Source organism: Lonchura striata, chromosome 8 (assembly GCF_050655825.1).
Source record: "Lonchura striata isolate lonStrDom1 chromosome 8, ASM5065582v1, whole genome shotgun sequence".
Lineage (NCBI taxonomy): Eukaryota > Metazoa > Chordata > Aves > Passeriformes > Estrildidae > Lonchura > Lonchura striata.
This window is the reverse complement of record NC_140710.1, coordinates 19,632,551-19,660,484: the sequence shown is the minus strand read 5'-3', so window position 1 is coordinate 19,660,484 and position 27,934 is coordinate 19,632,551. Positions and strand designations below refer to the sequence as shown.

General features: G+C 35.7%; 1 long non-coding RNA gene across 1 annotated transcript in view; it reads right to left on the bottom strand.

Annotated features, from left to right (window-relative positions):
• Positions 1 to 27,934, bottom strand: part of LOC116183898 (uncharacterized) — a 300,100-nt gene that overhangs the window by 86,154 nt on the left and 186,012 nt on the right. The window contains exon 3 of the long non-coding RNA XR_014956902.1: positions 12,148 to 12,228. This is a non-coding gene — a long non-coding RNA (uncharacterized LOC116183898). The remainder of the gene's footprint in view (positions 1 to 12,147; positions 12,229 to 27,934) is intronic.

Here is a 27,934-nt window from a genome sequence, read left to right as displayed (position 1 = left end):
CATTCAACCAATTTTCTAGCCCCTAACAAATTTAACAAACAGCTAAGGCTAAAACCATAACTTCAATTCAGAGAATTTTCTCCTTTTTAGCAGTGAGGGAAATGAAATGCTATAAAGTACAGTCAACCTCAATTCTACAGAATAGATCAGATGGACTGTCTCAGCTTTCCTGGTGTCTGCTGACCAGCTGTAATCAAAATGGGGTCAATGCCACAGGAGAGCTGGGCCCTCCTCTTCTGAAATATCTGAAGTTCTTTTTCCTAATAGTTCTTTTTCCCCTTGACTTTAATCTGTGATGATAAAAATACAACAGAGTTCTGCAGCATTAACTGCATTTCAGCACAGTTTTTAAACTCTTCAGAGATTGGTACATTTTTAGCTGTTGAGGTAGCAGCCACAGTCCCTGCTGAAATACTAATAGTAACTGCCATATTTTATAAGGCAGGCATAAAAGAACAGCAGGGGACACGAAGAGAATAACAAAAAGCTCAAAAATACAACAAAATCATTGCACCTTTTTGTAAATGATGTTTACCTAATAAGGACTCTTGTTCTACTGAGTATTTAAACAGGGGCATTTGAAGAGCCAGTTAATGTAAGCCATAAATTGTAAACTGGAAAACATTTATCTCTGACCCACACATCTACTGTCTTGTGAGGGGTTACAGAGCAAAAGAGAAATCCCACAGGAGTTTGTCCTTTGGGGGAATTCAAAGCTAGAAATGCAACCAGTTTAGAAAGATACACCAGAAAACCAGCATGCAATCTAATTCTTTAAATACACAATACCTCTTCATTTTTCTACTCTGTCTTTTCTGGAAATACATGTGGTGACATTCTTGTTCTGATATTTTTGCTACTCTTTGTATGAAATCAAACAGATCAGTTAAATGGTACCTTCTACAAGAGAACCACCAGGAGAATTAAAAAAAAAAAAAAACAAAAAACAAAACAAAACAAAAAAAATGAAAAACCCATACTCCATTTAAATGTCTTTATTACACTGGGAATTGTTTCTAGTGGAAAAGTATTCTAAAAGTTCACTATACATAACCATCAACTCTTCTCCCTCAGCCCCAAACGTTCTCCCAGCCAAATGCTTTGTATCTCCTAAAAATTGTGCCTTTGGAAAACAAGATTATTTTAACTGAAAAGGAAACAGTGATGAATATTTTTATAAAACAGTAACAAAGTTTCCATGGTAGTTGTGTTGGCAACAGCACTAAAAATTCACCTGTATGTTTTGATTTTTATATTAAGTTTACCTATTTTCTGTTTATTTATCATGAATAATCATGCTCTTTTAATGAATATTCATGAGGTGTGTGGGACTGTAGTTATAATGTAGCCAACAGGTGCTTGCCATTCACTGTTAGAAGGCAGCACTAGTGAAAACCACAGACGCATTCAGCCTGGCATTTTGTTTTTAACAATGAATGGGTAAATGAGGAAGGAATGTATCCTTAGGTAAGAGTATAAGACAGAGATGCACTGATGATTGAATTCTGCTTGCATGACCTTTATACACTTTGGTAGCCATTCAGCCTGTGGACAGGAACAGCAGTCCAATAAAGTTTAAGTTAACATTAGAAATTATTTGCCTAAGGTTTTAGACTTACTTTACCTCAGGATTCATTTCTTCCCCCTAAGCGGTAGGTAAATGCAGGGGAAAATATGTGTTTACAATATTTTTGTGAACATTTATATTATAAATCTGGTGCTAGCAGTTTTGCATCATCAATAGATGAGAGACAACCCACTTGAACAAACTAGGCAATCAACTTCAACAGATTGCCCACAGGCAAGCAGAGAGACCTAGAGGAATATCTGCACATGTTGCAAACTTCCAAATAGCTGAGATGTTCCAATTTTTACAGGAACAAGTTTTTCACAGTTTATGTTTTTAATAGGCTAGTGGATGACTTCCTGCACCATGGACAGTATTTTCAACTCTTAGGCTGCAGTGCTATGGTGGATTATGAAGTATTCAGGGGAAGTCAAATAACTAAAATTACCCAGGTGTAAATTATTTCTTCTAATATATATTTATTTTAATGTAGAATGGAGAGAAAGAGAGAAAGACCAAATTTAAGGTCTTTCTTTGGGTCATACTTTATCCCATATTTAGTAACTTTACCAAATTTCATCCCTCATCACATTTCTAAAAGAAAAAAAAAATTAATTTTAAAAATCTTTACATTTGCTGTTCTGGACATCCAGCAACAAAAATCACAGACCTAAACAATGTAGGAACAAGAACTAGTTTTACCTAGATAAAAATGAAGTGTATATCCTAAATTGCTCACTTTTCTCAGTGCTGGTCAGGTTTGGACTGTTTGATCACCATAATTTAGGAGAGACTGAAAGAGACATCCTAATGAGGAATTCTGCAATGGCTGCTTGCCAAGAAATCAGTCAAGTGATCTCTTTCAAAGTCTATCACTAACCTCATTAAACTAGTGAGAACTGAAGCTGTGACTTTCTCAATTCATTCCCTCGAGGCCACACTGAAGTCTCTCAGTGAGGAGCACTGAGTGCATCCCCAGATGTGCAGTCTGGTCACTGGCTCAGGGTACAGATACTGTGCATCTCATACGGTCACACAGGTGAAAATGGCTGTAGGGGTGTTTTAAAGACTTCCCTTATTTGCTGTAGTTTGCTATGTAAAAATGGAGGGAGCTTAAGCTAATGTCAGCTTCACCTTCCAGGCTCCCAGTCACTGCCATGGGGATTCATCCTAATGACTAGCAAACAACTGCTGGGAAGTGCCCTGAATCAGTACACCAAGAGGCAAACAGACTGGCAGGAGTCTGTGTTTAAAGCACAGGTGCTCTGGAAGATAAGAAAGCCCAAAGGAAGTGATAAGAAGGAAGGTGATGCATGCAGCACACTGCAGCTGTGTTCTGTTCACCTGGCTGCTGCAAGCAGGCTCATAGAAAGCTTGCTACTCCTTCTCCCTCTCTCAGAGCTTCTGCCCCACCTGATTCCATGGATATGACTTCACTTGAAAGTGTCACACTTCCAATAGGAATAACAGGATTTATTTTCTAATAACAGCATTAAACTTAAAAACTAAAGATGGAATTGTCAAAAAAATTGGAATATAGCAACACAATTCCAAAGACCAACTTTCCTGAAGTGTAAAAAACCAAATGCCTGCTGTAATTATTGCAGCTCTCCAAACTAAGAGTTTCTTTCAATATATATGTTATAAAATATTTGTCCACACACCAGCTCTTAATCTTGTGGAAGAGCTCCCTAGCCTCCAGAGTCTTAATAAATTCCAAGCTATTGAGATTTGATTAAAGACTTTCTAGCATGAAAAAGGTTTCTTTTTTTGTAATTATTACATTCATTCAATATGACATCCACTCATATGCCGCAGTCCAGCATAAAACTTAAGCTCTGCTTAAAACATACTTAATCCCACAGGCCTCTCCTTCACATAAATCAACTTGTTCTCCTCATCTCACAGCACTAAATAATGACTGAACAATGTTATCAAGAGCTGGAATTAGATATCAATTCACATCACTCAATGGAAGCATCTAAACAGCAGGCTGAGAAATACTGCCATATTACCAACCTATGACATATACAATATATCATGAACCACATTGAAAATTCAAAGGTTTCCAGTATATACACCCTGCTGCACTCAATGTTTCAGAGAAGCACTCTTAAAAAGTAGTAAAATAGTTTGGTCTTCAATATGAATATTTCCTGCCTTGGACAACTCTTGTTTTTAATTAGACTGGAACGTACAGGCATCTCTTTTCAAAATGAAGAAGATCTCATTTTACCATAAAGAAACTCTATAAAAGAGAATCATCAGTGCTAATCGATTACCACACAATGAAATGACACAAATTAAAGGAAAGTATAACCTGACAGATTCATTTTGCTGTTTAATTGGTCTAACTTAACCTGGGCATCAGTTCTGACCAGTCCAGTTGTGATATAATATTTCACAAGTGAAGGATGTAGGCGTAAGTTAGTCCCCAAACTCTTCCCCATACTGATAAAAGAGGGAGCCCTGTAGAAGAAGGCGAGAATTTAATTTCTTCAGCAAATATTCTCCAGGAGATCTTCAAGAGAAAAGTTACAATTTAAGGCTTAGTATCAAGCATTAAAAATGAGTGGGGAGATGTGTGTTATTGACTCTTACCAGTTATTCAGTACTAATCAGCACACTTTGTTTTAGTGTTCAGATTCAATGTGGTAGGACAACTCTGCATTGTTTTTAATTAGCTTAACAGTATGACTTTAAGTCTCTATTTCTCTTTCAAATAAAGATGCAGTAAGTCAGAAGTAACAACACAAAAATGCTCAATACATAACTGCAGCTGCAAGAATTATTTGGATTCAGATATCTTTGCCATAGCTGAGGTAGAGGGTCACCCTTTTAGCTGAAGCTAAAAACAGAACTGTCATAGATTTCACAGTATTATGAATAATACTATAGTGAAAATTACTCTACAATACCACCCAGAATAGTGTGGATCCCACTGACCTTACTGATATTGCTATATTTTCTTTAATTATTATTTCATTTGGAGTAGTCTTCCAAATTTGAGTCACAGGACACACTGCATTAGAAGAAGATACATGAATAAACCAGGGCAAGGTTCAAGAAAAACAATCACAGAAATACTTGTATGAAAACTTGGAGCCCAATTCCAAAATTAGCCTCAAACCTCCACTGGAGTTTCATTTAACACTGAAGTTACTCATACCAGAAAGAAACATCAGCTGCTCACTGTACAGGTCTCCAAAGACCTGAATGTAACTCAGTTTCAGTAGCATTGCTCAGCAGCTTTTTACGTATATGCCTAGCTTGAATTAATTTTCATAAGCTGTTCCTAGTTTGAATTCATTTTCATAATACTGTTCCAAGGGATGTGGAAGGATTAGACATGCTTAAAAACATTTCTAAAATGCTAATTTCCAGGGTTCAGTTTCTCTAATTTTTCACTGTACCATTATCTGGGGGAAAATTTCAACATATTTCAACAATTCCTCACCCTCTCTCTTGCTCCTTTTTCTCTATCCCATCATTACGGTTAAGGCAGCCTCAAGAACCATGTGCCAGGAAGATGAACATCTTTGGTCAAAACTGAAAAATTGTTGTGGTCTTCTCATATCACAGTTAATTACTAAATTATCACAGTTACCACATCAAGACAGGAAAATTTGGGTTCCTTGGGACAAAGTTCAGGTTTTCTATCAATCCCAAGATGGTGAAAAGTGATATTTAACCCTTACTAACAAATACAGGAATATTTAGAAAGTGACCTGCAGATGCAGGGTCAGTGTGAAGGACATGACTTCAGTCTGACCTTGATGTACAGACTTATCTTCTCTGGAAATCAGAATGCAGGTTTAAGAGGAGAGGAGATGGAGACCATGAACAGGCAGGGATTGAGTGTTCTGGATTGCACTAGCTCTTGGAGTGCCACAGAGAGTTCAGGGCCTCAGAAGCCATGAAGCACTGTGAAGTTTCCCAGTCTGAGCAGTGTCTCCAACCAGCTCTCAGACAGAAGGCTACTGGTGATCTGGTACCTCCCTGCACAGCATGAGCTCACCTTTGTCTGCTCAAGGAGCTGATGTGCCTCTCACTACATCTAATTACAACACCCCACACCTCAGGGACTGTCTATTTTTGGAATAAGTCTCAATGGAAATTAGAAAGGCTGAGAGAAAGGGACCACAGAATGATACAAAAGGGATGTGATTATACTAGAGAGCCAAGCAGTGATCTCTCCTACTGAACCATCCCCCACTGCCAAGCCTTTGGTAAATGCTAAAGCAGAGTTGATTTGGGCAGAGCTTCCACTGATGGAAGCTGAAAGTGCAGCAATGGCCAGAAGAGAAGGAAGACACAGCCTTTGCTGAAAAAAAAAAAAAAAGAATATTGTAATAATTGAAATAGCGGTGTCAGAAATTAGTCGGTAAATTACAGAAAAATTCATCTAAATATGTGATAGGTTTTCCAGTGAAAAATCCCTGTCCAATCTATACATTACATTTCTAGTCCTGCTGTACTCATTTTTTCAAAACAGTTAGTTTTTCTTTGTCCTAAATGCTTACAGATACAGAGGATATTTTGTAAGATTTCAGATAATTTCCCATCCAACACAAGCTTTATTTCCTAAAATAAGCATAACCAGAGAACAGGTGGTTTAGGAAACAAATCAGAGACAATGCAATTACAGCAAGACTTGACTTGCCTTCAGAATGTAGCCTTGATGTCTGCAAATCAGATTCTAATTTAAATCTCAGTGGGAAACTTAAGAATTAGAATGCTTATCACCACCATGGTGTTCTGTGTGTTATTTCATTTGGATTTCGACACACAGCATTAGAGTATAACTGGGTGAAAACGCATAAATATGTTACCACCTGCCTACCTTTATTTTACTTTTTGCAGATTCATGCACGTCTCTAACTTTACACAGGTGAATACACTTAAATCAAATGGACTATTCAGGTGGTAAAGGTTAAACAGATGATTTACAAAATTTGAGCCCTAAAACACAAATGGTTTCAAATAGGAAGGAGTAAACCCAGTCATCTCTGATTTCTATCTCCTCTGGTTTCTTTAAATTTTCTTTATTTTCACCATCTCCTTTTTGTGGCAGCACCCAGCTCTACAGCCTTTTGCCTTATTTTCTTTTTACAAATATATTGATTTTAAAAGGGGTTAACTTAATATTACATGTAGGGAATCACAGTTGAATGTGTTTAATTTCTATACCTGCCAAAACAGCTGCTATGTATGGTGCGTATGTCTGAGCAGTCATATCTTCACTTGACAAAGAATACACAGCTATACACTTGACAAAGAATAAGACAGCTATTCACCACCTTGAAGTGAAGCACCTTGTGGCCTCTCAGTGCCCAGCACCCGTAACCTGCCTCATCAGCAGTCTGTAGTCAGTGCTATACCAGCAATCAAGCTGGGCAAGCTGGACATGTCATCCTTCCCCTGTACAAGTCTCCAGTCCCCAAGTGACCCCTCACCAGCAATATCAAGTCATTTTCAGGTAAACTTTTCTCCAACTCAATGACTCTGCTACCTGAATCTTAACAAAAACCCAGCTCTAATCAATTATCCACAGTCCAGTAATACTTCCCCATCTCAACCTAAAAGGCTGTTTGCACATGTCAAACTTCAGGTCTGAGTGTTAACAGCCTCTTTCTGAATTCACACCTTATTCTACCTCATTTGTATTTGTAGTTCATGTGTTATGATTTATATATATATATATGTAATGTTTATACATTAAATCTACTCCAGACACTATTTCTAGTAATAAAAATTAGCCTTTACCAGCACTTTTGGAACTGCAGAAATAGCCTGCATCTCCCTTTCCCTTTACTGTGTCTCCCTCAGCTACTGCCCTAAGTACTGGGGCTTTCTGACAGCATCAGTCCTTTGCTGAGCCTGGCAGCACCTTTGGAATCTATGGCTCACTCTGAATTACATCCATATCCCATGCACTGCCCTGAACTGCTTTGCATCAGAATTTCCTTACTTCATCTGTCAGTACCATGAATTAAAAGATGCATCTCAGCATTTTAATCTCTGCTGATGCAGTTTCAACCTTTCAACTAGAGTTAGAACATTTTGACCCACCCCCTAAAAGCAGTGTAGAAAATTCAAAAACTAATCTAAATTATTTTCTAACTTAAGCAAACTGTGTTTTATTATGGAAGATGGGGAAAATTAAACTCTCTTTTACTTTCATTTTAGAGACAGCATCCTACAGAACACTGACATACTGCTTTGCCACTTCCAAAAAGAACACCATTTCAACCTGCTCTGTTCTGCTGCTTTTCTAGGCATCAAATAAAATTATTTCACTAAGAGAGGGAGCATATGCTGTCACAGTACATCTGAAAACAGTGTGTACATTGGCCAGCACTGAAAAGAGAGTTGAAATGCAGTAAAGGTGTTTTCACTGCAAAACTCCTTTGAAGGCATTTCCCAAGGGTAAATTATGAAAGCCTTTCCTTGATTTCCTGGAAGATTCTTACAATGGCATCAAGCAGGCATACTGCTCCTGAAGTTTGCAGGCACAGGCTGGCCTTGCTTTTGGAACTATTCAATACCTTATCACAGTTCTCAGTGCAAGTGCCTATTCTTAGTGGGAGTCAGCCCTGGAAACACAAAGGATGAATTTTCTTCCTCATAACGGCCCTCCCCAGTAGCCTTAGGGTACAGATGAGTACTCTGGTATGTACTGTCACCACTTTCTCAGTTTGAGGGTGATCTCTCCTGTTCCCAAACCAAACTCTAATTCTCTACACATCTGAAGAAGAGGGACAGGCTGAGCCTCTAGTAACAAACACATGACTAAAAATTATGTGGAGGTTTTATGGTTCAAGTCTAATATAAAAACATGCTAGATTTGGACTTACTTTACAGAATAGGCAAGAATCTTATAAATATCCATGACTACATGGACATTGGTCCATCCTACTATGTCATCTTAGCACCTGCCACTATGGATGACTATAAAATTCATTATTTTTTAAAATTATGTCTTTACACTTTCATTCAGTATATAATTTAATTATTATATCCGTATGAAAATATCTAGGTAGCTGCAGAATAAACAAAGCATAATATGAAACCTGAATTAAAGTAAAACTCTCTTGTGGAGTAATACATGTCTTTTTAATATGATGGAGAAAAAAATGGGGTTGATATGATGGTGTTTTAAAATCAGAAACATCAACACTGCATTATAAATTATTCTATCTCTTTCTGTACTTTATATTCATGTAGTCTTAAGCACTTGTGATTTCTCATCTCCAGGCATCACAACTATACTTGAGAAGCAGAATAAATGCAAACTCTGAAGCCTTCTTAACCTTAAGATGAAGGAAATTCCATTAAATTCCTCATGACATTCTCTATTGTCATTTCAGCACATTTATGATAAGAATATGGAACTGTCTGTTTTCAATGACTCTTCAACCTGCTATCTACTGGCTTGCCTATCTCTTTAATAGTGTTTTGGATTTCAGAGGATAATACTGATCGTCTCTGAAATGAAACTATCTCAGATTTAAAAAAATATCCTCAGACATTAATTTTAAATATGAAGTAGAACTATCTGTGATTAGATTAACATTGATTTATGGGATTGGATTTAATGTGCTAATTTATCACATTACAGTGATTTTATAAGCTGTGAATCTTCAGAACACCTTGTTTCTATTTCTTCATGAAAATATTCCCTTTCATTTATATGGATGTGAACATTGTGTGACAATAAATCACACACCACAAGTTCCTACACACCATCGCACCCCTCACCTTCTGATACAGAAAGCTCTCTTACATTAAATTAACAGAAACACATATTAACAAATAAGGCAGGAAGTTGGTATTATGGGATTATGCTGAGCAGTATGACAAATCAGAGGATTCCAAGTATTTTGAGTATGCATTTCATACTCAACAGATAATCAAATACTTTTCAGAAAAGGAAGTCTACTTTTTATTATTTAGGGTAGATATCTTAAAGCACTTCCTTGATTTTGTGTCATAAAACCCTAATAAAAATCAGTATGATTTAACATTATTTAATTGGTTCGTTTCCAAGGTAATCATTAACTAAGGGATACAGACAAGCATCCAGCAGGATCTCCTAAATACCTAACTGTCCCTGTTTTCTACCTGTAAATATCTTCTCTCCATGCAGAATACAAAAGGAGGGAAAAGAATAGTAGGTCAGTTATATCTCAAAAATGTCACCCTATCTCAGCATAATTAAACTTGCTAAAATAAAGGAGTATAACATGAAAATAAAGCAATATGTGATATTAAAAGAGAAAAGTAAATTAACGCCTGCAATGACTTCTACATGATCTAGATTTGTGCATAGGATCAGGATATATGACATGATACTGAATCATGTCACATCACACAAAATGCGGTCCAAGAAGCCAGCACAGGTATTAGTCCTTTGAACTTATTCCTAACACATTTTTTTTAGGGCAAAACAAATATAACTTTTAAAGATACAGGTATATAAGGCTGAAAGTTATGCAACTAACACTAAAAGTGTACACTGAAGAATTCTAGTTTAAAATTTAAAATAACCCGGTCAACCCGATTAGACTATGCTCCACCATGTGCGTAAACCCAGAGCATCTAACATGTATTTTTGATTTAAAAATGCTGTCTCTAACCATTTCACACCAATATTTCATAAAGCTTCTTGGCTGGCAGCAATCACATCCATCTGTTATGCTGGCAGTGTGCTCAATCACAAGGTATGTTGAATCTCTTCATTTTAGGCACCATTGCCAGAGAAATAGAAAACCCTTTGAACTGAGTGCAAATGCATTCAGAACATACCAGCAAAAGGCTTTTTGGATGGGGCAACAAACTTTGTGCAGAAAATAAAGAACAAAAGAAGGAAAGTAATTGATCTAAAGAATGCAATAGCTCTAACAGCAGTCTTACCTTTGTTTGGAGAACTGAGTAAACACTGAAAAGAGTCATTACCAACCAACAATTATCATGCCAAGTGATACTTCCCATGAGAAACATCTTGAAGTATTATCACTATCTTCTATTTCTTCCACAGAGCTTAAAAACCACTTTCTGACTTCTTTTTCACATATGTGCATATATAGCTATACATACACATAAATACACATGCATTTACTAAACATATACATACATATAGCAAATATAAATATCATACACACACAACACCAAAGACATGCCTATTATATATACATATGTATATACACATACATAATTTTCACTGACAAGCTCTCGGTGGTTCATTACAACTACTAAGGAGCAAAATCTACTTTTCTGTAAAGTATTTTGTTTTTCCCTGGGGAAGGAGGTAGTCACTCAATGCTTCTACATAGCAAGTACATTTTCCTACACAGTTACAAGGGAGAAAAGCCACACAAGAGTGTGTGGCTAATCCATTAAGACAAGTTCTCTATATTCTAGAAAACCACTGCAGCTCCAACCTTGTTCCTTCTGAAGGAGAATTAGGAAAATGTCTTCACTTCAGCAACAGTTTTTCCAGCCATCATTTTCTTGCTACTGACTAGTATATTGGTTCAGAAAGATTTAAGCATGGCAATCTCACTGGAATTTGTGGGGGTTTTTTTCTCTGCAAATGCCAAGAAACCCTTAAAATAACTTCTCAGCTATAAAATGTGGTCTCTGCATGTCAAATAATTTTCAGATTATTTCCATTTATTCCACTAAACAAACTCAACTGTGTCACTCCTTAAGGCCTCAGTAAAATAGTCTAAGAGACAATTTTGAAAAAAATGTCCTTAAATTTTAGTTTCCTCTTTATTTATACCTCTGAACAGTCAGCCCCCCAAAAAGAGTAAATTCACAGGAAGAAAGTTCAGTATTTTTACCATCATTTACAGATACTTGGACTTTGCTTTCAGAAAAGTGGTTACTGTGCATATCAAGACAGCAAAGGAGCAGTGCTAGAACACTCAGCTCAGGAAGTGCTTTGCATTACCAGCTGTCATCAAGGGCTCAGCCCTGTGGGAAGAATCCTGTCCTGCCTGCTGCAATTCTCTCTCAGCTGTTTGGCCAAGGAGCATCCTCATGCCAGCAACATTACAGTCTCCAGTGAGAACTGATCCAATTTGGCAAAAATGGGCTCTATCTTTTAGCTGACTGTGACCAGAACAGATGAAAACCTCGAGGTCCCTACACAGTCAATGCCTAAAGTGCCACTCCACAGTACTTAACTGCAACCACAGCACCAATGGGATGTTCTGATACCAGCTTGTCAAAGATTAGGAGATACTTTAGCAAGGATAAGTGCTTCATGGTATCAGCTACAGGAATTATTGAAGGAAACTACAATATATAGTATTAGATGTCAAAAAATAACAGTAAAATGTGAGAATATTGATTAAACGAGAAGAAAAATAAAGGTCTGCAGTAGAACAGAATACTTCTGCTAAAGTAGTAAAACAGTAATAAATATTTCATTTTTAGTACTATTTTTGTAAGAGCAATTCCTTGAGGTTTCAATCAATTACTGATACTTCATCATTTGTACTTATTTGAGAGTATGTGCCACACAATCTTCACTCAAGAAGCCCAAAGTATGAAAGCTTCTGTTTACTCACCACAGAACAGTTCTTCATCTATAATTCTGCTGTTCTGTTGATTGCTTTGTGAACTTCAAATTACATGAGTCTCTTCTTAGGCTGGAGGAAGACAAAACAATTCACTTGTTGCAAATATATTCCTGATTTTTGAACACAAAAGTATGTATACAGCTTGCAATTGCTCTAAGAAATAATACAGCATATCAAAATTAAATTCAGAACATGACTCCATCACTTTGACTACTGAAGCAATGTTTTCCAGCAACGAGATTGTTTTACAAACATTGTACATTAATGCCAATGTGAAATGATGTCAGAATCAAATCAAATTTCAAATCAAATTATGTGAAATGTATGGCTGTACAGTAAGACTGTAACTCAGAAAAAAATAACAGCTTTTCTCCAGTGTGACAGTGAGCAATGAGGATTGATAGTAACTGAGTGATAACAAATTTTCTCAAATTTTAGACCTTCCACCTGTCACATGCAGGGACGCCAAGTTCTTTTTACTTTTTGTGTTTATCTTCTTAAATATTGCTTTTCTTCACTAATTATGAAAGACCAGTTTTCCACAAAAATTTATATAAATTTCAAGTTCAACTTCAATTCAGTTATCAGATTATTACAATACTGCAAAATTATAAATATTTGACAAATTCATAAAATAATATAATTGCTAAACTGAGATTGTTTTTTTTAAATTTTTTAAGCTGCTTTCACCTGTGGAGATGAATCTATATCTGAACCACAGATTGGCAGCTAAATATATAGAATTTGATGTGGAAAAACTGATTGAGTTGTCCCAGTTTCAATTTCATGCTTTTGGCTTCAGATCTTAAAACAGTAAATATAATAGTACAGGTTAAAAATATCATAACCTGAACTAGTATATTTTCAAGGCTTTCATCACAGAAATGGGAAGAAAATAGCCTTGTAAGTCAGTCAGACCATTACATCCCACAATTATTTGCCTTCTTTTTTATTACATGAACAGTTCATTGAGAACTAAAAATCTCTCTTCTTCCCAATTTCTATTTTTTCCAGTAGACCTTTCAAAAGTTACCTGTAGCATTATCAAGCAAAAGTTACCTGTAGCATTATCAAGCACATGAAGTTATGCCCATCTCTAGTGATATTTGTGGAGCTGATATAGCTCTGGTTCTGAGAGAACACCAACATTTCATATTGATAAAAAATCAACCAGAGAACTATTTCTCCCAGAGCTTTTCATACTATTCCTGCTACACCCCAGGCAAATTATATTCTTTGCAAAAGTCACTCACAGAATAATTTTCCAAAAAAGCAATCAATAAAAGCTCCTCTCTCTGCTTTCCTGAGAAATAAAATCACTAGGTGCACTGGCACCTTTGATAGAGGATTTAAGTGAATTTTTCTGAACATATTCCCTCTCTCTTAAGCATATAAGTTGCAAAACTGTTATTCTGTAGACCCTATATGTCACTGAAGTAGCTTCAACCTTTCAGTAATCCTGGAAATACAGCAACTGACTTCAATCCTGAATGAAAACAAACCAACCCAGCTGGAAACCTAAAAATGTATGACAAAGTCACACTGAATGTTCAAAAAGAGAAAATAACTTTCACCTAAGTTCAACAATATTTTCTCTAAATGAATAATAAGAATTGCATTATTGCTACACAGCAAATATAAATGCAACAAATCCCCTTCAAGCTTTAGGAGATTACATGCATTTTTCTTAATTAGTTTACTAACTGTAGTATGTATTTTTAAAATATTCTACATTCACATTAAATTATAAACCTATCAAACCTATTCAACTACAAGAAAAGCTAGTCTGGTTATGTAAGCCTTGGGATGAAACTTCACCTCAAATGAAACACTTGAAATGAAAATCAGCCCCTTATACTTGCCTTTTTACTGGGCCTAGAAGTAATACAGTTGGAGCTCATCCACTCAATCACTTCGGATTTCCAGAGCTTTTTTTCCAGAGGGATGTTTAAATGAGATACCTAAATGTATTTTATGCCAAACAGTCCAAGTATTAACAGAACTGACTTTGGGTCTTATACCTAAGAATAATTACAGAAATCATTTCATCTGTCATGTGAAGAACCCAGAATAAAATGAGCTGTCACAAAGCATTGTGTCATGTCACCATACACATGCACACACACATTTTATATATGAAATATTGCAGCTGTTCACTCTCCCTCCTACAGGGACACTGAGATGGCAGCTCTCCTTGAGGAATACGCTATCATTAGATTTCCCATTTGGGTCTTTTCCATGAAGAAAGATCTTTCCTGTACTAGATTAAATCGTGCTAATTTGAAACTGGAGCAGTCACATCACATTGATTTTTAGAAGCTGAAGAGAGGGAAGAGATGTTTGGTACATGGTGTGAGAGGAAGCAGGAATGTAATACACATTCTCAAAATTGTCCTTGCATGTTCTGTATTTCAAAAGCCCTTGAGATTTGCATTGCTCTATTTACCTCATTGAACATTTCAGCTCTAGTAATTCCCAGTCTCACATCCACTGTCAAAGCAGCACTGGCAGCACTGGATTTTTGTGTTGTAAGCAGGACTACGGCTCCTCTTTGAACTTATGCAGTAATTTCTTCAAACAGAACAAAGTCTGCTCCAGCAAAAAGCATAAATATTAATAAAATAATAATAAAATATTTCTGACAATAGCAAAAAATCATCTTAAGAGTTCCACTTCACTTATGGGAAAATGAAAAGGTCATCAGATGTCAGAAGACTGTGTCTGAATAAAGATTTGGGAATTTCACCCAGGAAAAGACAGAACTGTGTTTAGAAGTGTCGGATTCTGAGGTAAGAAACCATCGTGGATGCCGTCATTACTGGGAAGACACAGAGTGAGCTTCTCCTTGTCATGGATAGACAACTGTACATTCCTAGGAAAGGAAGTGATGGGGGAAGCAAGAGAAAAGGGGTTCTCTCACAGTCTCTGAGACTTTTAGATGTTGCTGTTTCAGATAGTATGGCTTTGCTCACATAAAACATGAAAAAGTCTGTCATTATTCTGAATAGTTTAAAATTACCATCTCTTAACTGAGCTTATACAAACATGTGAATCATGCATTTGTGTGTTGATATGCATAAAGATTATATATTAGGTCTCGCCTTGTAGCTCGAAAAGCTGCCATGTAAAATTTATTTTTCAGAAAATTTCAGACTAGTTGTTATTGCTATTATGCAACCTTCCATTGCTGTCTATCTACAGCAGTTTTAGGTGGGCTAAAAAGTTAAAAAAATACCTTTTTAATTCTTCAGGAGAAAATATATAGCAATTTAATTATTTTCTTTTCTTTCAATAACATTCAAAATTTAAACATGAAAAATGACAAATTAATTCAAAAAGCTAAAGCTCACAATGTACCACCTTCCACATTACATGGTATACAAGATGGATAAAGGCTATTTCTCAAGCCTACAAACATATTTAACTATTAACCTCTCCAAAACGATTCCCAACAAAATAATCTTTTTTTTTTTTTTTTTTCAATTTTTTCAAAAGCTATTCCTCCCTTAGGAGGGCTGGAAAACTCCTGTTATCTATTCCCACTGACAAAGAGGTCTTGCTTTAGAGATGGGATCATAAGACTTATAAACTTTTCCTGTTATTTGAGCATCTCTATAGCCATGAAAATGCTTCACAAATTCTACTAACTCCATTCCATTACACAGAGAAGCGGAAAGCTATGAGAATTATGTTGGTGGGAAGGGACAGTTAGGCATTGATATTTAGGACAACATGTTCCTACAAATACAACAGCAATACTGATTAACATGTCAGGATATATAATTGGTCCCAGCAAATAAATCTCTGATAAATTTCTGGAATTTCCGAGTACACCAGTAAAAGATAGCTAGCTAGCTAGCTAGCTAGATGGATAGATAGATAGATAGACAGATAGGTAGATAGATTCCTGAAGTGTCTACTTAAGTATATTTCATGCCTGAAAATCATTTTCAGGTATAAAGAGCACTTATAAACAACGTGATTAAAGACTTCACTTTAACTCCTGAGATAAATTTAATCTCATCTAACATCAGGCATCAAGCAATCAGGTAGCTCTGAAGGTTCCCACCACAAGCAGTGCTGAGAGCTCCCTCCAGGCAGTGACACATTCTGCTTGTGACTGGCACCTCAGAGTGGCAGAGTAGCACCTAGAGCAACTTAAAGTCTCAGAGATTGTCCTAAGCACTTAGTTCTGACTAGATGCCCTGCTGGTAGTAAACTAGGTGATAAACTCTAAATTAATTTGAAGTCCTGGGTTAATGTACTAAAATCCTTTAAACCCCTCCTTTTGTATAGCTTGTTATTTCAGACTGAAAAAGGAGAACAAAAATATTTGAGATTTTTTTGTACTTTTATCTCACAGTTCCATAATGTTCTTTTCCATCATGGAAGTGATATTAATGCCCTAGGTTTTAGCTTTTATATTTTTCAGATTCTGTACTGTTTTCGTGTGTAGCTCTGAGCTTCATATTAAGGGATGCTAAGTTCTCTTCACAGAGTAGCTAGACAAAGCAATTACTTTTCTAGACTGGGACCAAGGACAACTGATCCAAATTTCAGGCCCAAGAGCATAAAAAATACAGACTGAAGAGAGGAAAACAAGGTGGGTGGGACTTCATAACCTAAAGCTATAACTGGACAATTAACTCCAATATGCTAAAGGACCAGAATTTACAAAAGTGAGAGACCCTGTGACCAGTCATCCATTTTTGTGACTATTTTGGGTTCATCTTGTGCATAGCCCTGGCTGGGCTCTTGTACTGCCCAAGGTGTATCCATTGAGGCCTTTTAATAAATACTGACTTTATTCGTTACTCTGTCTAGCCTCTATTCTAGGTCAGCCTTGACAAGGCATCAGTTCTGGCTACCCAGGTGGTTTTAGTAAGTATATTTTACTCAAATATAAAAGTTATGGTAATTTATTCAAGTTGATATGGAAACTGTGGCAATCACAGACATCTGAGCTTCATGAAAGTGTCAGCTAAGAATTTATCTCCTGATCTGCTAGGCTGAGCACAGGTTATTGCTTACTTTCAATATCTTAGTTTCATGATAAGAACTATTACACATACAGATATTCTTCCTGTTATCATTCATATTGTATTTAATACCACTTGTATTTACATTTTCATGCAACACACTGCATCTTTTGCAATACATGCACTTACTAAGTTGCAGTAAAACATTTGTCATTTTACCAACTCTAATATATTTGTATTCAGTACAAACAGCAAGTCCACATCACAGTGATGTTAATATAACTGGGCATTAATCAGGAAATTACATTTTGAAAACCACTGTATTTTTAAATTGCATTCATGCAAAGAAAAGTCAACTAACCTACCTCCCTGCTTTACTGGCTGGTTTAATCCACAGACCTGTCACAGAGAGAACTCAACTGCCAGAAACTCTCTGTGTTCACATCACTGCTAAGATTAAAATCAAAGAGAATGTCACCATTCTTCTGGAAACAGGAAGAAGCAAGGTAGATTTTTTTTGTTGTAACAAAATCCTGTAAAATACACATGCAATTTGTATTTATAGAAATAGAATATATTTATTTCTGCATTTTTTTCTTTCTCCTTGTGGTTTTCAAAGAATTTTTCCTACAAAAATTATTTTTAAAAACCTTAAAAAATAAAGAGTGGTGATGGTTCATTACACATTTCTTGGCAGGACAACACACCTTCTTTCTTGAAGGCCAGTAAATTCCTATTGAATTTTAGGCCAAGATTTTCTCAATATGGGTGCTTTAGTTACAAATAACCAGCTTGCAAAATAAAACACTGAGAATATCTAATGTTGCTGCTGAGGCAGGATGGGAACGAAGAGACTTTGACTAGAAGGCTGCATGAGAATAAAACTCCGATTTATTCAAAATACACCGTTCTTTTATACAGAGCTTCATAAGGATCAAATCCATTGGTTCTGAAGTGAAAACAACCCACAGCATTGGTGCAAAGTGCTTGACAGTGATAGAACTTAACTATATACAATGTGAAAAACAAGAGAGATAAAGAATTATTTATATTCTCTCCAGCTCTTTTCCAGGCGTCTCCCTGGCTAGAAACTCTCAGTTTCTTTCTTTGACTGAGTGTGGGACCCACAATCTAAAATACTATTTTTTTTTTTAATTTTACATAGAGTTAGAAGTTAATAAAATAAAACCCATGAAATTCTTTATTAGGACCTTTTAGATCTCTAGTTGTTATGAGTTGGAATGAAATTTGGAACTCTGGACTGACAATTTTGGGCAAAATGATTTGGAGTGGTTTAAGTTCCTGCTGTTATTGAGTTTACAAAATATAGGTTATCTCAGAAATGCTTGATTATTTTTGCATTTAAATGGAAAATCACTTCTACACCACTGTTGGGAGCAGAAAGCCTACCATTTCTATATGTATGCTAAATTGCCATGCTTTTCAGTAAATTCCAATTGCAAAGGTGCAATTAACCAAAACAGCTTTTTTTTTTCCCCCAGGTAGGTCAGTACTTTAAAATCTCATTTCTACCAAGCTTCATTAATTACTGGTGCACAGCAGATATCAGATATTAAGTGCTGTAGGACTTGCATAAGAAACATGTTTGTAACAGTTGTTCATTAAATTTCAATCTTGTTTTTCCTAGTATAATTTCTTTGACTTTTCTCCATGAAAAGTTTTTTACACGAATGATAATAGTTTTACTTAAATTCTACCTGAACTAGGAAACAGAAAGCTATGGCACATCTAAGAAGTATGGGGTTTTTTAAAAAAATAGAAGTCTAAAAGCATAAAATAGTATGTCAGCTATACTGAGATAATTCCTGAGTAAATCCTAGGCTTCACTAGTCATGCCAGGTTTCTTCTTGTGTGAAGTTTTTTGTGAGTAACATTTTTCCCATATACCCATAGTCCTCAGGATAAAATGTTACTACTGCAAGCTTCATCAAAGCTTTCCCAGCTGAAAACATTCAGAAAGTGTCACAAACAAACCATTTGTGATGGATAAACTGCCTCTGTATGGCAAACAGAAATAAGGTTTCCTTCTGTCCGAGGAGCTGAGTTCCCAGACGTAATACCATTTATTGCTCAAATGTTAAAGACATGAGTTAGCTAATGACTAAGTCCCCACATTATAACAGAAGTCACACAGGAAAAAGCTTGGTTTTTTCAGGAAGTCTCCTTAATTTAGTCCAACTGGCAGAAATGACGCTATTTACTTTATACTCAAGCAAAACAGCAATTTAATGTTTTCTATACATTTTAATTTTCCAATATGTTGCAAAATTCTGAACACAAACCTCATTATTGCCTTACAAAATCAATTAAAAGAAAGCACACGTTTGTAACAGCTGATTAATAGACATTAGGATTCCTGGAAAAAGCACTAATTCTTACTGTGCAATGGCAACTAAGAGACACACCACTGAGTACTAGTCTGTAGAAGTGAACTAACAGGATACTGAAATGCATAAAAATTTATTTTTGCAAAAATTGGAGGCAACCGTGCTTTAGTCTAGTTGCAGTTTACTCCATATGGTCAAAAAAGGTACAGCTGACAAAACACATTTGTTCCTCAGAATTCTTTAACAGTAATTCTTCCTCTTCCATACTCCTTTGAATATTTTTTACTAGTCCTCTGAAAATTCAATTTAATTAAGGCAGAAGCATTTAGAATTCCTAGTTCAGATATTATGTGCTGCTTTCAAAAAGCTACTTGCATATGCTAAGTGGAATGCTAATAATAGACAAGTACAATGCAAAGTTTGTTTCAAACTTTCTGAGAAATTACTTTCTGACAGTCTTGAGGAGAGCTATTAAATGTCAATTCAGTATTGCTTTTGATTTCCTTAGACCAGATTTAGCAGCTGAACTGAATGAAACGAGGCACAAGGGAAGACATCCTCAACATAAGCTTCCCAGGCTTTTATGTTTAGATCAAAGGGTATTGATTTACAATTCTGAGGATGAAAACAGTGGTGAAGAAACCCAGGCAGCTTTAAGTAAAGCGCTGACATCAGTGACAGATCTGATTTTAGCTATGAGTGCCATCAAATAAAAACAAGGCCAATGGCCTTGTCAGAAACATGCCTTCCTTTCCCTACCCTACTTGTAACAGTAGTAACCATGTGAATGCAAAGAAAAGTAAAATGAAGTTATGCAGAGAAAAAAAAAAAAAAAAAAAACAAACCACAAAAATCAAACCATTTATATGTCCCAGTTCAATCACAGAATGAATGCAGGTGAGATGCTGGAGAAAGCATCACAGGAGAAACAGCAATAGGAATGAGTGCAAGAAAAGTAAGATCACTGTTGTACTGTATGGTGGGCTCTTACTCAAATCTAATCATAAACCCTTTGCTGCCTCAGCAATGAGGGGAACAGACACCCTTCCTGTTAAAGTCCATTGCCAGGGGTCATCCAGTACTAAAAGCTCTGCAGATCACATCTATGCCTGCTTTTGCTTCAGTGTGAGTTATTTTTTTAATCTTCTAGCCATTTTCAGTGTTAGCATTCATAAGGGTCATTTCAACATAAGGGAGAGAAAAAGCTTTTTGAAGTAATGTGGATCTTTTTTAATGATGACTATTACTTCTAACATTCATATAGGTGCAAAGTCCTTTTTGTTAGTCAGCTGATTTTTTGATTTTCCTTTTTAAACCACATTAAGGCAGTAAAAAATGCATAATCCTAAATAAATTAATACTAAACAAGAAGAAAACATAGGATATCATGAGTTTTAAAAAGAGCTTCCATATGCTCAACCAGAATTCTCAAAGGAATGAAACAAGCTTGAGTTCTAAGATTCCTGTGGAAAATACCAGGAGGAAATTAAGCACATCTTTCATGAGGTTAATTCACTTTTCTCTCTGAGAAAAAACAGAGGAAAGAACAGCTCAGAAGCTATCAGCTCCAAGTAGTAACATGATTCATGACATACCAGCTCCCTTGCTATGTTTTATAGTGCTGTCAGCACCATCAGTCCTGGTACTTAGACAATAAATAGAAATTCATTTCATTCGCTGCACTCAGCACAACCCCTAAACCTGGGTGTCAAACTCTGCTCCATGGAAGCAAGAAGAACTTCACATTTCTTCACAAAAGTAATACCAAATGGATATGGGAGTATATATAACTAAACTCTGGAGTTCTAGGATGACAGTATTTCAGCTGGATGATCATATAGTAGTATAGTTTTTCCTATTCCTCCTAAAGACAAAAAGAAAAGCATATTTTTCCTTGTCATCACTGTGTCTGAAAAAAGCAGGTCTTTATTCAGGAAGTGGGAATGCTGATGTTGTTATACAAACAGCAAGGCATAAAAAAAGATTATTTTTCATCCACAGGAATATTGCTTTTAGAGGTCAGAGTAATAGTAAGAGTAATGACTGAGAGTAACAAATGCATTAATGTCTTTGTTTCTAATCAATTCATATAAGCACATTTTCACTCCTTGAACTTAGTAGTCATTTGTTTGTCAGTTAGCCTTTATGGAGAACCAACTCATTGAAAATTATAAATTTAACCTGACCAAGCACAGCTGGCAACACAGACACCAACAGCTTTCTTACCTTTTTACAAAAGGTTGTCTTTTTCTCAGTGGCATGGCTTCTTCAGCTTAAAAGAAAGAAGCAGCAGCCATAGAGATACTCTCTGGAACAAACCTCTTATCAAGTATTTTGCTGAACCTATCCAAAATAATAATGCATAATTTCGCAAGCTACAAAGCTCCACAGCAGTTTAACCCTCAGAGTACATGAAAGCATCTCGATAGCTATCTAAGGCTGAAATACACTATTGTCATAGACCACAAAAGTATCTCTACACAGATAACACTGGCAGAGGCAAGATATCTGATTTCCCCCAGAAAATCCAGGGCAACAGAGCTCCTTTAGTCACCAAGATCAATGCCAGGGTCACTGTGTCACATCACAGGGCCCCGACAGTGCTCCCAGACAGCTCTGTTGGCACTACATTTTCTTCCTTCATATAAAAGCAGTCTTCCTCATCAAGCCATAGTGTCTCTTTTCCCCCTATATCCAGGGAGCATAAAGACTTGTGATCAACCTTCTGTCTCAAGGTAAAACCACTCTGCACCTGTCCTGGGATAGGAGACAAAGAAATACAAAGAGCAATCTTAAGGAAAAAAAAAAAAAAACTATCACTGAAAATACATTAAATATATCATGAAATCCAAGCTTTTAGAATTATATGGTTCCCTATTCTATCTGAAGCATTTTAAGAAATGAAAAAGAAAACATAACAGGTCATAGACAGGGCTCAGAAGCTTTCAATTCAATCCCTCTCCTGTCACTGAATTTCCCCCAGCTTCTTTTTTGGCCTCAGAATGAATGCATCAGTTTAAACCAGAACTGTTTACGCATACACTAGCGAAGAAGGAAGGCATATAAAGTAAGAGCAATGCACAGATGAAAGGGACATCAATAAACAAATCAATTTTCTCTCAAAATATTGCAGCATCAGCAACTGTCCAACAAGATTTAATGCATTGCTTTGTAAAAATTAATTACTACACTATGCATTGTTAAAATATTTCATGTAATTACTTAGACTTATCTGAACATCACTCTGCACAAAAGACTTCAGAGCAAAGTAGAGCCCAGTCTGATTCATGTGCAGACATGGGCAACAGAATTAACCCCTTTTGGCAGCCAACAGGGAATGGACAGAAAAAGGAAAAAGTGGAATCAATAAAAAAGAGGAACCTTTCTGTTACAAACACAGTATCTGAGGTAAATTTTAAGCTATTTTTTTTCATGTATATATTCTTTTTCCTAATATGGAAGAAAATGGCCCTGGATTATGAAAATTATGTTAATCAAAGAGATTGCTTTTCTCAGTACTTGTGTATTGGAAGTGATATAAGAAGAGCAAAAAATATATAGAAAAGGATCTTTTCTTGTCTTTATCCATTGATTCTAATAAATTTCAGAGTAATTTTTGTAAATATGATTACACTGAACGATTTTTTCATGGCACAGTTTCCCTCTAGAAAAATCAGAAATAAGAAACGTGAGGTGTTTCAGTAAATTCCCAGGATTGGCTACAGCAGGAAGTGAGAAATGGGATTGATCAATGTTTTTAATCAGACCCTGTCGTGGTGCATTGTTACACTTGTTACAACATATGTTAGGTAACTATGATTTAAAGCAGGCTTTGTTGCAATTTTATCATGTCAACATTATAGATTACAGATTATTCTTTTTGACAACATCACATAAAATGACACTTGTAATATCAAGTACAATCTATTTTTCCTCAGAAAAAAACTACTGTCCAAAAAGGGACATCTGAAGAGAAACTTGCTTTGACTACTAAAGGATGACTGAAGCTCAGAGAGGTGTACAGCTGCTAAAAGTTAAATACTTTATATATCACACTTGTATTGCAAGAATAACCTATTTCTTAAATGCATGCATTTATTTCACCTACTTAGGTCAATAAATAGGAAGTTTAAGCTCAGCATGATTAACAAAAATAAGCTGATAACAAAGTACAGTCACAATCTGCATTCTCTTACAAACAATAAATATATACCTATTCTCTAATTTATAAAAAAGAAACACCAATGACTGGAAGATGCTGCAGAAAAGTCTTTTTCAAAGGCATATAGACATATAAATACTAATCATTCCATGGCAGGATAATACTAGCACCTATAAAATATTGAAATACACTAGTGTCTATTGTAGAATAACATCCATAAATACGATTGGCACTAAAATGACAAAAGAAAATGTAATACAAAATAATTCATGCAAAGAATTTTAAATACTGTATTTGCCTAAAACTGCTACACTATGCAGATTACATGAAATAACTTCTTGATTAAGCTACAAATCTAATGCTTAAATTACCTATAAACCATTAGCCTGAATAATCTCAGGGGAATGTAATTATGTATACAAAGTCCTTCATGTCAATTATACTGAATGTAAAAACAGTAAGTAGTAAATAACTTTCCATAAACTAGTATTTTCTACCATTAAAGAGTACAAGACCTGTTATTGTTACACATTGGGGCAAAGAAATTATTACAATGTAAAGATTCAGCAGCACTCAGACTTTGAATGTTTAACTCACAATGGGTCTGCAGGCAACCCCTGCAGTGATGGAATCAGCAATGGATCAGAATGTCTCCAGAAATCACAAGCTGGTACAGATTTCACTGAAGCAAATGTAAGTAGCTAAGAAACCAGCATGTACTTGAGAAGTGGAACCAGCTGTCATCTGGCTTCAGGGCTGCACAGGCACACAGCCACTTTCTCATCACACAGCCCTTGTCCTTACTGATAAACCCACCCCTGAATTTAACCACGTTACACCCCACAAGAGCTGTAAAGGAATATTGAGCCACCTTCATTGCACAGATACGAAAGCAACTTGCTGCAAAGTGAGACTAAAATAAAAACCAGATCATTCCCTTTTAAACAGCGAATCAATCTACTCTTCTGAATAAATATTTTAGTATAAGTAGTGCCTAGCTCCTTTATACATAGAAACACTGAGGTCCTCTACATGAACATGCAGGAGGAGGCTAGGAGGCTCTGTAAAACTTTGAATCAAGGAGTTAACATTGCCTTTTAAAAAATATTTAACATTTTATACTCTTCCTATTTTTACAATAAAAAAGGCAAGAATCTTCATCCGCAGATGCTGCAATGTTTTTATTTGTATTAATATGTCCCCAGTGAAGCAGAAAAAAATTCCTAATCAATAATAAAGAGGGGAATTGCTAATGTATGAATGATATTAAACACTATGAATGTACTGCAAGACCTAGTTGCAAGGTAAGATAGGAGTAATCAACATAGTTTCTCTCCATTTCTACTTTTCTTTTGGAAAATAACATCCCCATTTGCTAACCCACTCTATTATGTTATGGCTATGACACTTTCATCCCGCAGCTTTGTTGTGCCTAAAACAAAATTTAATAGAAGACAAAAAACAGTTATAATCACAAGTCTGCAATATGGATTTCCCTTAATTATAGTTACAGAATGACAAGAAGTTGAAATACAAAAAAAGATTATTAAGCACATTTAAAAAAAAATAAATTCTCTCCTTATCCCAAAATGATTTTCAGCCTTTCTATTACCTTACATGCAAGTCTGACTTGATGGAAACTAATGATTCATGATAAAGCAATGAAACCCACTTTCAAACTTTGGAAAACTTTAGTGCTGGGTTCTGTTCCCAGAATTATTTTAATCTTTAGTTATATGGTCCCAGTAAAGCTGCACAGTTAGGCCACAAGCTCACAAACTACTAAAGCATGTGTTAAATGCATTTTTCAATCAATGCTTTATACCATACTCAATCACCCTGACTTCAGAGTGACTCTCATCAGAATTTTACCAATTTTACTTACAATTAACTTTCTGAAAGCATGACTGAGCCTTAAATTTTTCCTTATTCGTCCAGCATCTTCTCAGGCTCTCCACACATCAAAGGGATTCTGAATGATAACTGAAGCTTTTGTTCACCATATATCCAGTATTAAATTCTGCTTCAAAGACAACCAAAAATACTGCATGCTCAGTGACAATAAAATAATAAAACATCTTTTTTTTCTTCTCTAGCTGTTCTCTTATGTGAGCATATAAACTGTGAATGCTTTCTAAATTTCCAGAAGCATTTGAATACACTTAATTGGTGTTCCCCCAAAGTGTTTTCCTGTTTCGGGAAATATCTCAGACCTTTGTCAGAAAATTCAGTGAAACTCTAGAATTGGACAAAACTTAATTCTATTCATATGTAGATTACCTTTTAGTAGTTCAACAGCATATTCTATAGCTTATATTTAATTAAATTATTAATTACCTTACCTTCCTTTTTATCGGAAATGTAGGATCTTCTTCTCCCCATAACTACAATTCCCAGCCCCAGCCTGCATTTAGTCAGGTAATGGTTCCTCTTTCACACTCTTTGGAAAATAAAAAAAGGACAAAATCCACAAACCCTATTTCTAATGTCTGTGCATTCATTACAACCTCTAGGAAAGAGTATTATCAAGTTGACATATAAAATTTCTTTGACTGTTTTTCAAGATCTTTGAAAGGGTTTTCTGTTATTGTATCATTAGATCATGGCTATGTGGAAAGAAATGTTATTAACTCAAACAATTAATATCTCTGTATGATCATTTGCTTCTAGCAGTGATTTTTATTTGATTCACTAAATATAAGATTGAATTTTGATACTATACAGAAAGATGTAATGACCAAGAAAAATTGAGGGGAAAATCAATCTAAAAATTAAATAAAATGTTTCAGTAGAGAAAGAAGTAAATGTGAAGAAAAGCAGTAAAAAAAGGAGGATGGTTAGCACTTCACTGCTAAGAAAAAATTTGTATCAGTGAAAAAAGCCCCAACAGTATAGTTTACAAACTCTAGAAACTCACAAAGAACACTTATACTGTAAGAGAAAACTCTTCCTCTAAAAGTTATCAGTTACTTGACTGGCCCAAGAGGACACAGGTCTGAATTCTGCACTTATCTCAGAAAGACAGAATTCATATATCATTATACTTTCCTATTAACTTGGTTTCTACACCTTATCACATATTAATCACTACAATAATAAAGTCAATTATCACTACTGTGTCTGCTATAAATAACTAAACAATGAGAAGCCCATCATTTGAAATACAGGAAAATCCCTTTTGAGTTTACTATGGACTCCTGGTAGAACACTTGTATTGTCAGGATTTATTTTAATGAGAAGTTCTTTGAAATACTAATTTTAAAGCATTTTTTATTAATTAATATTGTACATTAAAATGAAGTTCTAAGAAACCGAAGACAGAAGCTATAAAAGGTTCAGACTTTAATGAAAAACTCATCCTTACATAATTCTGATGTCCTATATACAGCTCTATTTGAATTCATTTCATAACTAATTTGCAGGTCAGTCTACCTGTTTCCTGTCACTTTGAACATCCACAGCTTCACACCATACCATGGCATTAACCCTGGCCCTTTGTTGTCTGGTGAACTAATTAGCTGCAATTATTAAATTTCCACTGTCTACACTGCAAGTATTTAAAAATCAATCCTTGCAGTCCTTTTGTGTAACACAGTATCTTCCAAAGAACAGAGTAGAGGCACAGGAAGTATAATTTCAGTTTTGAATATACTTCTGAAATTATTGTGATTCTTAGTTAAGACCTACTGATACATGTGTTCACATATATGGAACACAAAATATATATATCACTAAAGCAGCATGGTTTGTGTTTTTTTTTCTTAAGGGCTCATTCAGGTGACTTGCATTTCTTAAGACACTGTTTTTTAGGAAGAGGTGGTGACTGTACATTCTGAAAGGTAGATAACTGACCCAGGTACTGATGTTTCTGTCTCAGGTCTCCCTAAATACGCTTTCCATTTCTGGCACTGCCAGTGGAACCCTACCCCCACAACATTCCTGCTTGACTGTGTCCTGAGTCATTGCAAAGATGCTGTTCTGTCCTTGAATACCAGAAGCTATGGCCCCACATAAAGCAGAAACCTGGCCATCATTCTCATGAGCACATCAAAGCTGTCCTCTTGCTCCCTCACTACATCAGCACAGACCAGTAGGAAAGCCCTGAGAGGAACTCAGCAGTGGATACTGTTCCATTTGTCTAAGGTTCAGATGGCAGAAAGAGCCTTGGGCAGTGTAGAGAACTCAGTGAATTAGTGCTGACCATTCCACTTCAGTGCAGATATTTGAAAACTGCAGTAGCCTAAGATTTCTGATGTTTATGTCCATTAACTGTGTATGTGAAAAAA